The 14,736-nt window shown below is 37.9% G+C and overlaps 2 long non-coding RNA genes across 2 annotated transcripts in view; one reads left to right on the top strand and one right to left on the bottom strand.

Moving 5' to 3' along the window:
• The window catches only part of LOC140933856 (uncharacterized), a 30,274-nt gene extending 24,703 nt beyond the window's left edge, over positions 1–5,571 (bottom strand). The window contains exon 1 of the long non-coding RNA XR_012165085.1: positions 5,461–5,571. This is a non-coding gene — a long non-coding RNA (uncharacterized lncRNA). The remainder of the gene's footprint in view (positions 1–5,460) is intronic.
• A 5,544-nt stretch (positions 5,572–11,115) lies between these two features.
• On the top strand, positions 11,116–13,092 carry LOC140933857 (uncharacterized). Its single transcript, XR_012165086.1, has 3 exons — positions 11,116–11,163; positions 12,502–12,585; positions 13,013–13,092. It is a non-coding gene; the product is annotated as an uncharacterized lncRNA (long non-coding RNA).
• The last annotated feature ends 1,644 nt before the right edge of the window (positions 13,093–14,736 follow it).

Raw genomic sequence — 14,736 nt, 5'->3', positions numbered from 1 at the left:
ACATTCGGTTTGCTGCTTTCTTACTGAATGAGTGAGTTACTTTTCAATTTTTTTTTACTGACTTTATTCATTTTTCTGCTTTTGCAACTTTCTTTTATATATTTTACAGGGTGAGCAACACAGTCTAAACATGAATGAATGACAGGCCTGAAAAACAATATGAATTGTTTGCATTTTTTTACTCAATTTTACCAGCAGCATTGTTTGTGATATTCTATCCTGATCTGACAATGGCAGTACTAGTTTTCCATCAAACAAAATGATTTGCTCCTTATTGACAGTTGCTGGTGACTAAGGGATAAAGCTAGTGACTGGTATAAATCCATCAGTCTGCATGTAAGCCCATTCTACTTCTAAAAATTAAGGAAGTTGTAAAAGTGAACAAGATTTGAAATGAATCCCATACAAACATTTTAAAAGGGCTGTAAAAAACAAAGCCAGCTGGCTGATGTAGTGAAAAGCTAATTATTATTAGTACCCGTTGACAAAAAAAATGATAAAAATGATAAACATTTATGTGGCTGGTTGCTTTGTACGTTTTGGAAGCAATTCCAATGTGGAATATTTTCCCTGTGGTTTATTCATGTGAAGGCCATTGTTGCTGCAATAAGAGAAACTTCCAGTCAACCAGATTATGGTAATGAAAACAACTATTTTTTCAGTAATTATTTTTTGTCTGTGGGTCATGTGACAGATGAGGGGTCTATATTGCCATCATCGACAGTCAGTCACCCTCTGAAGCAAATGAACATTAAGCAAATCTTTTAAAATAAAAGGAAATAATAAACTAAGTTACAGGAAAAGAATTTTGTTGGCTTTCAGAGATAAGTAAATGGATCCTTAAGAAAATAGGACCAAAAAGTTAAGATATTGCACCTTATAATGCACATTCAGATAATATGTATATTTTTTATCACATGTTTTTTGGGGGTTGCATTACTCTCGAAATTCCAGGGAATGTTGGAATTTTTAAAAATGCTTCTTTCAAGGAATTTACCCTCCCTGAGCGAACTTCTAGAAGGCTCTCTGATATTTAGGTACTCCTGTAAATTCTTATTGAATTTGGATTGATTTGGATAGAGTGCTATAAGAAATTTTAAGTGCTTCTATGATAAAAAAAAAAAAACACTTCTCTTTTCTTTTCAGATTTCAAAAGAATATTTCCAAATCATTAACAACGCCAAATTGTAAGCCATTATTTCAAGGACTGTCTACCATTACTAAATTCTGTCCTAGTCATCTGGCAATGAGAGTTCTATGGAGCTTGAAAGTGATGTCATTTTCTCACCAGTTAAACATTACTGTGTGTGAACACTGTTACTTTAGTATGCAGATGGCGTGTTTCAATTTTGGAAGCACAAAATCTGGTGCCGCATAGTTGATTAGCCATTTTCCCTCACCCACATTTTACACTGATAAGAAAATAACTTCACTTTCGAGCTTGACCAAACTCTCTCATTGCCACTTGACTGGAACAGAATTTAGTAACAGTAGACAGGCGAACCAAAAAATCATAGTTAGGATAAGCAGACCTCTCCTTGAAAAAGAAGCCTTAAAATTCGGCATGGTAATTGTTTTGGAAAGATACTTTCAAAATCTGAAAGAAAGGAAAGTGACTTTTTGATCATAGTCGTTCTTTAATACATTAAATTTATTAACAGTTTTCATAAACATAATTTACTGCAAAACTCCTGCAGATTCGTTTGTTTCCCTGCAGTAGTGCAAAACCTAAAAACAATATTAGAATTTTAAGTAAGTGGGAAGTGTCAAACTACAGGTGTAATCAAAGCTTCAAAGTGCCATGTTGTTATGAAGGGACTTTAAAGAACAGTGCTAAGTGATCTGAGTATGATCAGTTTTGTTTCTTTAGTTAGTAATCACATAATAATTATTGGGTGATGAGTGTTTTCAGTTAGTTTTTAAAGGTTAAAAGGAGAACTAACCCTCCCCTGCCCCCTTTTAGATTAACTGCACTAAAATATCAGAGTTACTGGGATGAGGAAAACTTTGTTTCGAACATAATTTTTACCTTAAAAAAGTAAGTAGTAGTTGTAAGTAATAAGTGAGTGGGACAACAATAACAAAAAGGAAGATCGAGTATCCAGGGCAAGTATTAAACTAGCAGATCTGTTCTATCGTATGCCTGTAAGTTGATAATTTGTTATGACATAAAAATTTTAAGAAACAATTTCATGAAACAAATTGTTATGGGACATGAAACAATTTCATGTCCTACTCAAAATATGTGCATAGTAGGCAAATTGCTATCCCTCTAAGTGGATCATGTTTGTTCATTGTTAGACTCGAGCTAGTCTTAATTATAAACCATTGACCAAGTAGGTTATGATGTGGGATGAATAAAGATATGTCCATACAGTCTGGCTGACTTATGTTTCTAGTTAGCTAAGTTTTTTTTTAGCATAGTACAATAATATTATTGACACTTTTTATACAATTTTATATGTGCTTTAAATTAATAAAGAAAAAATAACATCAACAGTTTGTCTTTACATCAGTGCCCTGATGCTAGTATTAACAGTGTCTCTGTAGGAAAACGATCATACAAAAAGAAAATGAATATGACAAATCAGGGGCACCCAACGACAATTTCGGAAAATTATCTGTTCGGAAGACAATTTGATGTCTAGAATTTTCGGATCATTTTCTGAAAAATTTCTTGCTTCCCTGCCTCTCCTAGGATTTTCGAACTTCAAAAAAATCGTATAATTGCCCATTTTTAACGGATTTTTACCCTAAAAAGGTCACCTAGAATTTTCGGGAGCTTTTTTTCTGGCTGAAATTTTCGAAAAGGTAAATTTTGATCCCTATAATTTTCGGATCACTATACTTTCAGCTAGAAAAAGGTTTAGGGGATAAAAATAAGCCTTTGTCTACCGTTTAAATACTAAAGTACGTTCAACAATGCTGTTTATGTGGTTTTGAACTATATTCTCGTTGGGTACCCCTGAAAGGATGTAAACACGCTGAAGTTTTTCTTCCGGTTACCGGGAAGTCCATATAGCAGACCGTTACAGTAGTCGAGTCTGCTAGTGACAAAAGCATGTATTAATCTAAGTTTAAGTAAGCCGAAGCATCTACCAAACCTTTTAGAAAGTCTGCAAACAGTCTTCAAAAGTCTACGTCTGTAAATGAAACCGATACGTTTGTTCGACGGAAAAGTGAGAACCCCGGTTTAAGCTTGTGGGCAATCCCAAAAAATCCACATCAACGTATTTTGCCCAAGAAAAGTCAAGGAAAAGTCCTAACCCCTCTGTAACCAAGGTCTGGATCTGCCAGTGCTTGAACTTCCATTGTATAATCCTTGCCAAATTATCATGTCTTTTATATTCCTTCTGGGCTAACTTTTTATCCTAACTTACTAGATGACACACGCCACACACTGTGTCGACTGTTCCTCTGTCCGCATCTGTTCATCTGTTCCTCTGTGCCTAAAGTTCCTCTGTGCCCACTGTTCCTTTGTGCCTACTGTTCCACTGTGCTCACTGTTCCTCTGTGCCCTCTGTTCCTCTGTGCCCTCTGTTCCTCTGTGCCCACTGTTCCTTTGTGCCTACTGTTCCTCTGTGCCCTCTGTTCCTCCGTGCCCACTGTTCCTCTGTGCCCTCTGTTCCTCTGTGCTCACTGTTCCTCTGTGCCCACTGTTCCTTTGTGCCTACTGTTCCTCTGTGCCCACTGTTCCTTTGTGCCTACTGTTCCTCTGTGCCCTCTGTTCCACTGTTCCTACTGTTCCTCTGTGCCTACTGTTCCTCTGTGCCCACTGTTCCTCTGTGCCCACTGTTCCTCTGTGCCCACTGTTCCTTTGTGCCTACTGTTCCTCTGTGCCCACTGTTCCTCTGTGCCCTCTGTTCCTCTGTTCCTACTGTTCCTCTGTGCCTACTGTTCCTCTGTGCCCACTGTTCCTCTGTGCCCACTGTTCCTTTGTGCCTACTGTTCCTCTGTGCCCTCTGTTCCTCTGTTCCTACTGTTCCTCTGTTCCTACTGTTCCTCTGTGCCTACTGTTCCTCTGTGCCCACTGTTCCTCTGTGCTCACTGTTCCTCTGTGCCCACTGTTCCTTTGTGCCTACTGTTCCTCTGTGCCCTCTGTTCCTCTGTGCCCACTGTTCCTCTGTTCCTACTGTTCCTCTGTGCCCACTGTTCCTTTGTGCCTACTGTTCCTCTGTGCCCTCTGTTCCTCCGTGCCCACTGTTCCTCTGTGCCCTCTGTTCCTTTGTGCCTACTGTTCCTCTGTGCCCTCTGTTCCTCTGTGCCCACTGTTCCTCTGTTCCTACTGTTCCTCTGTGCCCACTGTTCCTTTGTGCCTACTGTTCCTCTGTGCCCTCTGTTCCTCTGTTCCTACTGTTCCTCTGTTCCTACTGTTCCTCTGTGCCTACTGTTCCTCTGTGCCCACTGTTCCTCTGTGCTCACTGTTCCTCTGTGCCCACTGTTCCTCTGTTCCTACTGTTCCTCTGTGCCCACTGTTCCTTTGTGCCTACTGTTCCTCTGTGCCCTCTGTTCCTCTGTGCCCACTGTTCCTCTGTGCCTACTGTTCCTCTGTGCCCACTGTTCCTACTGTTCCTCTGTCCCTACTGTTCCTCTGTCCCTACTGTTCCTCTGTGCCCACTGTTCCTTTGTGCCTACTGTTCCTCTGTGCCCTCTGTTCCTCTGTTCCTACTGTTCCTCTGTTCCTACTGTTCCTCTGTGCCTACTGTTCCTCTGTGCCCACTGTTCCTCTGTGCTCACTGTTCCTCTGTGCCCACTGTTCCTTTGTGCCTACTGTTCCTCTGTGCCCTCTGTTCCTCTGTGCCCACTGTTCCTCTGTTCCTACTGTTCCTCTGTGCCCACTGTTCCTTTGTGCCTACTGTTCCTCTGTGCCCTCTGTTCCTCCGTGCCCACTGTTCCTCTGTGCCCTCTGTTCCTTTGTGCCTACTGTTCCTCTGTGCCCTCTGTTCCTCTGTGCCCACTGTTCCTCTGTTCCTACTGTTCCTCTGTGCCCACTGTTCCTTTGTGCCTACTGTTCCTCTGTGCCCTCTGTTCCTCTGTTCCTACTGTTCCTCTGTTCCTACTGTTCCTCTGTGCCTACTGTTCCTCTGTGCCCACTGTTCCTCTGTGCTCACTGTTCCTCTGTGCCCACTGTTCCTCTGTTCCTACTGTTCCTCTGTGCCCACTGTTCCTTTGTGCCTACTGTTCCTCTGTGCCCTCTGTTCCTCTGTGCCCACTGTTCCTCTGTGCCTACTGTTCCTCTGTGCCCACTGTTCCTACTGTTCCTCTGTCCCTACTGTTCCTCTGTGCCCACTGTTCCTTTGTGCCTACTGTTCCTCTGTGCCCTCTGTTCCTCTGTGCCTACTGTTCCTCTGTCCCCCCCCCCCCCCCCTCTTGGTATATGAATGATTAACGATTTCAACTTCCCCCCCTCTTGGTATATGAATGATTAACGATTTCAGCTTTCGGTATATGAGGAACAACCTGGCATGTTCGCAACCGTTGCAGTACTTTCAAATGGACGCCAAAAGGACGACACCAAAGAGCATGTGCATAGGGAAAGCCCGCTGACCAGTTGTGTATTGTTTCCAAAATATGTTTTCGCACCCGATTCACTCAAAGGGTACTGGGTATCACCCGTAAAAATGATACCCAAATTACCGGGTATCACCCGTCATAGTACGTACTATAGTACGACTGAGAAAGTGCTGCACCGGATGGTGCAGGATGATGGATAAAACGTGTTGTAATTGCACGTTTATCGGTCTTATTATAAAATCTGTTGCAGCACGCTGTCACTGAGGTTATATTTTAACGTGCAAAGCAGTATTTAATGGGCCGGTAAGTTGTGAAAGCCTTTATTTTGTTCATTATTTTTGCCTTCGTTGTTTACCTATCTTTTCTAGTGTTGTTGACACTTTAACAGACCAGTTCGTTTGGTTGCAGGCGGACACTGCGGTAAGCAGGAGAAGAACAGCTTAGTGCGAGCATTTCGGATGATGCCGGTGAACAGGATCGCGACGATTTATGACGTAGACTGAATCTTTGGCAGGTATGTTATGCAGCTTACCATTTCGCATTCGAACATCGCTTTCAGCGATAATTAAACCAGAAAACCTCTAGATGTAAACTTAAGCTTAGCACTGATCTTCGCTATAAAAAGACTGTCAAGGGTAGACGATGTGTGTGCCAAGTTACGACAACCTGCTCGAACGACAACTTTTCTAAAGAAGGTTCGTTTTCAAAGAACAACAGGTGTCACCTCTGTGACTCCGAAGCTGGTATTCTTCGTCGTTGCTTGGACTGCAGTGCAACAGCAAAGGTTTGCGAATCTTGTGCAGTTTCACGACAAACTAGATATTTTTCATCGTCTGGAAATCCTTAAGGTTCTTAAGACTAAGTTGGTCCCTGATCTAGGTACGTAAGGGGAGTAGATATAAATGCAAATTTTGCATTTAAGTATATCTACAGATAGACGATAAAGTTTCGCAATTACTTTTCTCAGTGAAAAGTAAAATTAGTAAAAAAATACTGTGCATATATATATACTGATACAAATCTCGCAGATAACCATTTGTCATTAACTGCGAAATTTCTCTTCCTTTATAGTAAGAAACACAAATCTCGCAGCTAACCATTTTTCATCAACTGCGAAATTTGTCTCTGTTTATATGAAGGAACAGAAATCTCGCAGTTTCACCATTTTCGTTAACTGCAAAATTTCTCTCCGTCTATAGTAAGAAACACAGATATCGCAGTGAACCATTTGTCGTTATATAACTGCGAAATTTCTCTCTGTTTATAGTAAGAAACACAAATCTCGCAGTTAACTATTTTTCATTAACTGCGAAATGTCTCTCTGTTTATATGAAGAAAAGAAGTCTCTCGCAGTTAACCATTTTCGTTAACTGCAGAATTTTCTCTCTGTAAATATTGAGAAACAAATCTCGTAGTTAACTATTTTTCATTAACTACGAAATTTCTCTCTGGTTATATGAAGGAACAGAAATCTCGCAGTTTCACCATTTCCGTAAACTGCGAAACGTTTCTCTTATGTGAAGGAACAGAAATCTCGCAGTTAACCACTTTTCATTAACTGCCAAAATTCTCTCGATTTATTTTAAGGAATACATTCTCGCACTTAACCATTTTTCGTTAACTGCAAAATTTTTCTCTGTTAATATGAAGAAACACAAATCTCGCAGTTAACCATTCTTCATTAACTGCGAAATGCCTCTCTGTTTAGAAGGAACAGAAATCTTGCGGTGAACAATTTTTGTTAACTGCGAAATGTTTCTATTTATATCAAGAAACAGAAATCTCGCAGTTAAACATTTTCCATTAACTGCGAGATTTCTCTCGATTTATTTTAAGTAATACATTCTCGGACTTAACCATTTTTCGTTAACTGCATAATTTTTCTCTGTTAATATGAAGAACCACAAATCTCGCAGTTAACCATTGTTCATTAACTGCGAAATGCCTCTCTGTTTAGATGAAGGAACAGAAATCTTGCCGTTAACAATTTTTGTAAACTGCAAAATGTCTGTCTGTCCATGTGAAGTAGACAAATCTCGCAGTTAACCATTTTTCATTAACTGCCAATTTATTCTCGGTTTATATAAAAGAATACAAATCTCGCACTTGACCATTTTCCGTTAACTGCAAAATTTCTCCGAATATGTCAACTGAATATGAAGAAACACAAATCTCGCAGTTGACCACTTTTCATTAACTACGAAATTTCTCTCGATTTAAGAAAGCAGTGCAAACCTCGCACTTAACCCTTTTTTGTTAACTGCGAAATGTCTCTCTGTTTATGTTAAGAAACATAAATCTTGCACTTAACCATTTTTCATTAACTGCGAAATGTTTATATTTATATCAAGAAACAGAAATCTCGCAGTTAACCATTTTTCATTAACTGCGAAATGTCTCTGCATGCCGTTTATATGAAGGAACAGAAATCTCGCAGGTAACCATTTTCTGGGTTACTAGTTGACAAAGATCGATATAAAGAACGGCGATTTCCTTCATGGGTGGATCGATCCGTGTAAACTCCATGTCCTGTTAAAACCAAACCACAGTCATTCGCAAACATTGCGTACATTTTGAAAGCAATGCAATATTGTTAAAAATTCATCACGCAAAACAAAATGGTTCACGAATCACGCTTTAAATGTCACCCTTCATTCACGGGTCACGTTGAAATAAAAAATTTGTTCACCTGTGGACGTGTAGGCTCAATTTCCTCCGTCTTCTCGAGTCCGGTATTTCGAGCCTAGTGGGAAACGATTTTAATTAAAACATTTTAAAATCAGAATTAATTATCGTGATTATAATCACTAATAAAAATTTTTAAATCATGATTCACGAGAAAATAAATCGCCTAATCATGTTTCGCGTAACTAAGAAGTGTTGGGGACCCTTTATTCTGACAAAAGACAAACTCGAGAGGGGGATGTCCGAAATCCCAGGTGAACCAAAACATTCCTGGAAATGGCTGGGCTTTTCTGGCTTCTTTCCCATAAAAAAAGCCTTTGTAAGTTAAAACAAAGGAATTCTTGAACTGGGGACAAGCAATTTTCACCAGCCATTGTCTGGCAATTGTAAACATCAACATTGGCGGCTTCATTTTTTCATCATCAAAGAGATCGGTTGCGTGTCGCTTCGTAATAGCAGATATTTAAGACTACTGATTTACTACCAGATTCCCCTGTTTGAAGTCTGCTTATACGCACGCAAGTTTAACCATTAAACTAACTTTGCTTTGGAAAGCGAAAAAAGGAAAAACTCGAGGTTCATAAATTGCGTTCTTGCCTTATATAAGTCCTGTTGAGCTGCTATGAACAAAATTTTTATTTACGCACGCCCGAATAAAGATTTTCTTCATGAAGACGTGTTCAGCTGTGTTTTTCGTCTCTTTTCCTAAGTATCAAGTATCCACAAATCGATAGAAATGATATAAAACTTTCTTTCTTTTTGGAGTTGAGCCTGTAGCCACTCAACCAACAGCAAAAGCGGGGGAGATGTTTCGCAAATAATAGAGCGTGAAAGACTGACATGCAGCTGGAAAAAGACCACAAATTGGTCTGTGTCAGGAAATATCCAATTTGTATAAAGTGTCCTACGTTTTTAAGGAAGGTTTATTCCTTACAAAACAAGTTATTATAAAGTAAGCTCAACAGCGAAAAATTATGCAGTTAATATCGCAAAACAGTCCAACTGAAGCAGAAAAATTTCTCTTGCAATAACAAGACAACTTATGCAAGAAGACATAAGTTTCTTACTCACAAAAGCAACTGCTGCCATGTCTTCTCAAGAAGCCGTAATGACCAGCTATTGTTCGTAAAAAAATATAAAGAAGGATGACAGTCGTCTTCGCTAAAGAAGAAGTTTTCTGTATCTCGCCGAGCCAAACGTAAACATCTTTTCAGCGAATCCAAACTATACGACGTCTTACGACGTCTTATAGTTTCATTGACCGTTAACTCATAAATAATTTAATTTTCTTTCTCAATTTTACAGACAGAATTTTCTTTCAAACTAGACGATTGTGGCGTGTTTGTAACCAGCCAATAGAAGCATTTGTTTTTCTGTGTCGGGCTTTACGAGAATTTTGCAGTTGATCAAAAAGCAAGCATTTTTGGCGGCTATGTTGTAAAAGAATTTGCTCATGCTTTTAGCTGTCAACCCTATCAAGAAGGTAGAGTTGCTCTCGGTATAACTCTTACGCATCCTTCGGGCTCTCCAAACTTCCCGCGTGCATCCATAACTCAATATACATACGCTAAGCATGAACAAATTCTCAATTCCGGCATGCGCAACAGAATCAGAATCCGGTATCATTGTCAATCATAACGAGAAGTCGCGTCTATGCACTGAGTATTATTTGCGTGGTGTGCATTTGGACGAGCGAAGCTTGTGGACGTGTTCATCTTGCTACTTACTTCTTGCTACTTGAAATAATTGCTGTTTTTCGACCGTGATGGCAGTCAGTAGGAAGTTCCAATCTGTACTCTTTGTCTGCGGACAAACATGGGAAAGTACGGTCCCTAAGGAGGAGAAATTGCTGGAACATTTTATGTGTGAGTATGAAAAAGCTTGCACGTGGTGTGGAACTTTTAAACTTAAGAGTTATATTTTCCCCATAATATCAAAGAAGCTAACGTATAGAGTAGAAATATTGATTCCGATCAGGGTATCCCTAGCTAATTAACGAAATTTTCTCGAAAACAGTATTTAGATAACTCCAGAATGCCATTAATCTTGCCATTGTAGAAAAAATAAACGTCAAATGGCACAAAAGACATCGACACGTGAGCTCGAGGCCATTTCACGTTTGTTTAATCTCGTGCAAGAGCAATTTTTTCGGCTGTTGCTGCAAGAGATCGATCGTTTCAAACATTTCACTGATTAGACTCCCTTGGACTTAACACGTTTCACCTAGTTCACCCAGTTGTAATTGACGAGTATTTTTTCGTTATGATTCAAGGTGTGAAAGTTAGAGTGAACATCGCAAAGTTATATGTATAATTCAGGAAACAGCCACTTAAAAAACACTAAAATAACGGCTTAGGACATTGTCTAAACTTGCAAAGATGGCATAAAAAATTAAATTATAAAATTATTATTATTATTTGTTTTTCTGGCAGTAAATGTTAACCCTTCAACTCCCAAGACCAAATTAATACTTCTCCATTATAGCCTCTATACATTTCCTTGGTTTTCAAACAGGAGAATGTGGGGTTTTATCAACGGATCAATGTGTTTATATTACAAGGAAAAGTTAGACGTAAATCATTTCTGGGCGGGGAGGGTTAATATTCTTGTACCGTTTCCATTTCTTTCATCTATATGTTGTCTCAGTTACTGACTAATTTTTTTGATTGACAAGGTCAAATGAGTATGTTATGCAAGGAGCGTTTGAAAGGAGAACAATGATGTTCTCTTGTGCAAATTATAGCTTTTAGAAAGAAGTCCAATTTATGGTTATGAGTGCACCTAGATAAATTCTTCATTTTTATAGTACCCGATACATGGAATTAATGATATTTTAGAGGGTTTCGATTGTCTGGATTAATAAACTGTTCAGCTTTTGTTTTTTTGTTCTTTTTTTTTTAAAACTATCGAGCTTTATTTTTAGGCATGGGACAAGTAGTTTCAGCCGTGGTTAAAAGTACAACGGTGAGTGAGACATTTTCCACAGTGATTGCATATACCTCAGTGCTCCAAGATAAGAGTTTGTCGAATCGCCTTTTGGCAAAATAAAGCTACCACATGGTCATCAGACAAATTATGATTGGTCAGTAAAAAGACACTTCATGCAATGTTGAAAGGGTTATTTGTAATATTACAGCGACCACTTGTGTTGAAAACAAAATAGTTTGTCTTTTTTTACGGTTCTCGCAACAGATATGACTTTTTTATGAAAATGTTGCACAAGCTTTTTTAAAATAATTTGCTACACTGCAAACAAAAAGAAAACAATCTGATACAACAACACAGCTATTATGGTGATTTTCGCAGAACACACGGTTGATGCTGCAATTTGGCAAATTTCCCCTTAAGTTTGTTTTCCATATTTCTTTCCAAATGGTATGTTGACGAAAACAGTTGCAGTTTGGATTGCTGATCATGACACATTTAATTAATATAATAAAATAATTATTTTTATTACTTTAACATGTGCTACTCAAGAATTAGAGTTTTATTACCAGAATAGACCTTGTCACGGTTTTCGACGCCATCTTGACGAGTAGGCAAACGCGTGAGAAATTACAGTGTTTGTATGAGAATCTACTGTCGAATAATTTCCTTAGAACGGCTGTTCTGAAAAAAATTTGATTTGTATTAAAACTAAAGTTTCACTCCTAAGGATTTTCCTGAAAAAATTTGAGGGCGTTACATGCACTAGAAGACCTAGAACACTTTTTAAATTTTGCATACATTTGTCTGTAAGAAAGTCCCGGGAAAATTACAGACATGATATTTTTTGATATTTTTTTTCAGAACAGCCGTTTTACGGAAATTATTCGACATTAGATTCTCATACAAACACTGTAATTTCTCACGCGTTTGCCTACTCGTCAAGATAGCGTCGAAAACCGTGACAAGGTCTATGGTTGCACTACTAATTACAAGTGAAAAAGAGCACTTAATGAAACTTACATCACTGAATCCGCGAGTGGGCAAGATGAAAATGAATCCTCAGCCCATATTTCCTGCTCGGGATTGCCTGCTTTGTCCCGTATGATATTATTTTAATATAATATTTTGGCCAGAAATTATATTATTAATCCTTTGATATTGACAAAGATATAGCTGGATAGCCTCGTTCTTGCGTTTTTATTGATCTAGACTTTGCCTCAGTCAACAAAAAAGCCAAAATAATAATAATAATAATAATAATAATAATAATAATAATAACAATAATAATAATAATAATAATAATAATAATAATAATAATAATAATAATAATAATAATAATAATAATAATAAGTGCTTTCTTTAAATTCATTGCAGCTCAATCCAGAATACTGGACTGCAAGGGTTGAGTTTTGGACTCCCGAGGGAGCTGCTTTGACTTTTCAGAACCGGTTTTCAAAGGTACTACCTTTCAACTATTTTGATTTATTTTTTCCATGAATTTCGCTGCATATGCATGTAAGATCTAGTTGGATTTTTCTCACGGCATTGTTCCAAGTGCTGTTCTCCGCTTGCATAAGCACTTAATTTCATTAGCTTATATGGACAAAACAAACTTCTTTTAATCTTAGGAAAATTAGCAGATATTACAGGAATTCCTCTGTTGGTTACTGCATTCCGTAATATATTAACCTTTTTGCAGTTTTTGATGGTGAAATTTGGGAGCAGTTTGATGTTTTATAATGACCTGCAAAAGCTTGACTGTTTGTAAATTAGAGTGGTTGATGCCAATGCGCTCTTTTTTTGGGTTCTGTTTGTTCATCTTCCCTTTGTTGATTTGATTAATCAGAGTAATAAATTATTATGAACAAAATCATTTTACTTTTAGGATATTCGGGTATTTCACGGGGGTTTCATTCGAATCGACTATTATCAGCCCAAGAAAGTGAAAGCAATTGATAGTATGGTGAGTTGCAAGTTGTGTTATAAATGTTTCAAATGTTTAAAACATGCTTTCCATCCATGTGTTCGTCAAGCATTGAATTTATCGTTTTTTTTTTCTCCTCATGCCATAGGTTGCGCAAGCCCCTGTTACCAGTAAATTCCAAAATGTCATGAAAGCGGCAAGTGTTTGCTAATTATCATATCATATTTTATATTATCATTAATATTGGGAATAATATTACATTTTATTATATAAACACCAATGAAATACCAGGTGAGCTTTCGCGCGAAAACTTCGGATATCTTCACATGTGAAAATATCACCGTTGCCATGGCTTCATAATAAATCGCGCATTTCACACCAAAAAACTATTAAAGTCAAATGGTTTTGTATTTCATTGGTGTTTATATAATAAATAGAACATTACATGGCCGCTTGGAGATACGAAATTTCTCTTCTCGTGTTGAAAAAAATATTTCACGAGTGAGCGCACTCGAAGAGAAATTTTGTATCTCCGCGCAGCCATGTAATATCCCCTATTAATGGGAAAAATTTATCAGTTTAATTCCAAGACGTTGTGTGTGTACCTGAAATTTTACAGAAATATATTTCATTAATTCTGTTTTGTATGTAAAATACGGATTGAATGACAGTCAGTACAAAAAGTCCTGTGATAAATAGGTCAAAATATCAATATCATTAAATTTCATCAACCATAATCTCAAAAGTTTTATGTCATTATGTCTCTGCAATACGGTAAAAAAAAATTTACTACAGTTTTTTTAAACCCCTCTCCAGGGCTCAGCTCTAAGGGCTCCGGGCGCCTAACCTTTTCTTGATTGATTGATTGATTTATTTCGGGGGCACCCAACGTCAATTTTTGGAAAATATCTGATCGGAAGACGATTTGAGATCTAGAATTTTCGGAACATTTGTGGTAAAATTTCTTGCTTGCCTGCCTAACCTAGGATTTTCGAACATCTAAAAGATGGTATAATTGCCCATTTTTAACGGATTTAAAGTCATCTAGAATTTTCGGGAACCTTTTTTCTGGCTGAAATTTTCGAAAAGGTAAGTTTTGATCCCTATAAATTTCGGATCACTAGACTTTTATCCGAAAATGAAAAATGGAAAAATTTTTAAGGCATAAAAATATGCCTATATCTACCGTTTGAATACTAAAATACGTTCAACAATGCTATGTTTAAGTGGTTTTGAACTACATTCTCGTTGGGTGCCCCTGTTATTTATTGTATTATATGATAAGCTTTTACTGATGGGCACCCTGTGTCATGGTGTTCAGACCCGTAATTATTAACTCGTGATGTTTACAAATTGACGCCTTGTAGAATATTTATGAGTTTGAAGGAAGTGTCATCAAGGCTCACCATTTCAACCTTGGGTATTTACCAAAACAACCGAGGGTCAAGGTGTGTTGATTCATAGTAATCCATGTTATTATGCAAAGGTCGTACATTCTGAATAAAAATGTGAAGCTTACAAGGGGATCTTTTAAATAATGGCACTACTGCTAATGTTAATATTATTTTAATAGAAACAAAATGAGCGTGCAGGGATCCCGTAGAAACGAGCAGATCTGTTTTTAGTCTGCCGCAGATCTGGTGAAACATCTGTAGCAGATCTGCAGATAGTCTACAGATCATCTA

This window comes from Porites lutea, chromosome 4 (genome assembly GCF_958299795.1).
Source record: "Porites lutea chromosome 4, jaPorLute2.1, whole genome shotgun sequence".
Classification (NCBI taxonomy): domain Eukaryota; kingdom Metazoa; phylum Cnidaria; class Anthozoa; order Scleractinia; family Poritidae; genus Porites; species Porites lutea.
Note: the sequence above shows the minus strand (reverse complement) of the source record. Positions and strands in the feature narration are given on the sequence as shown.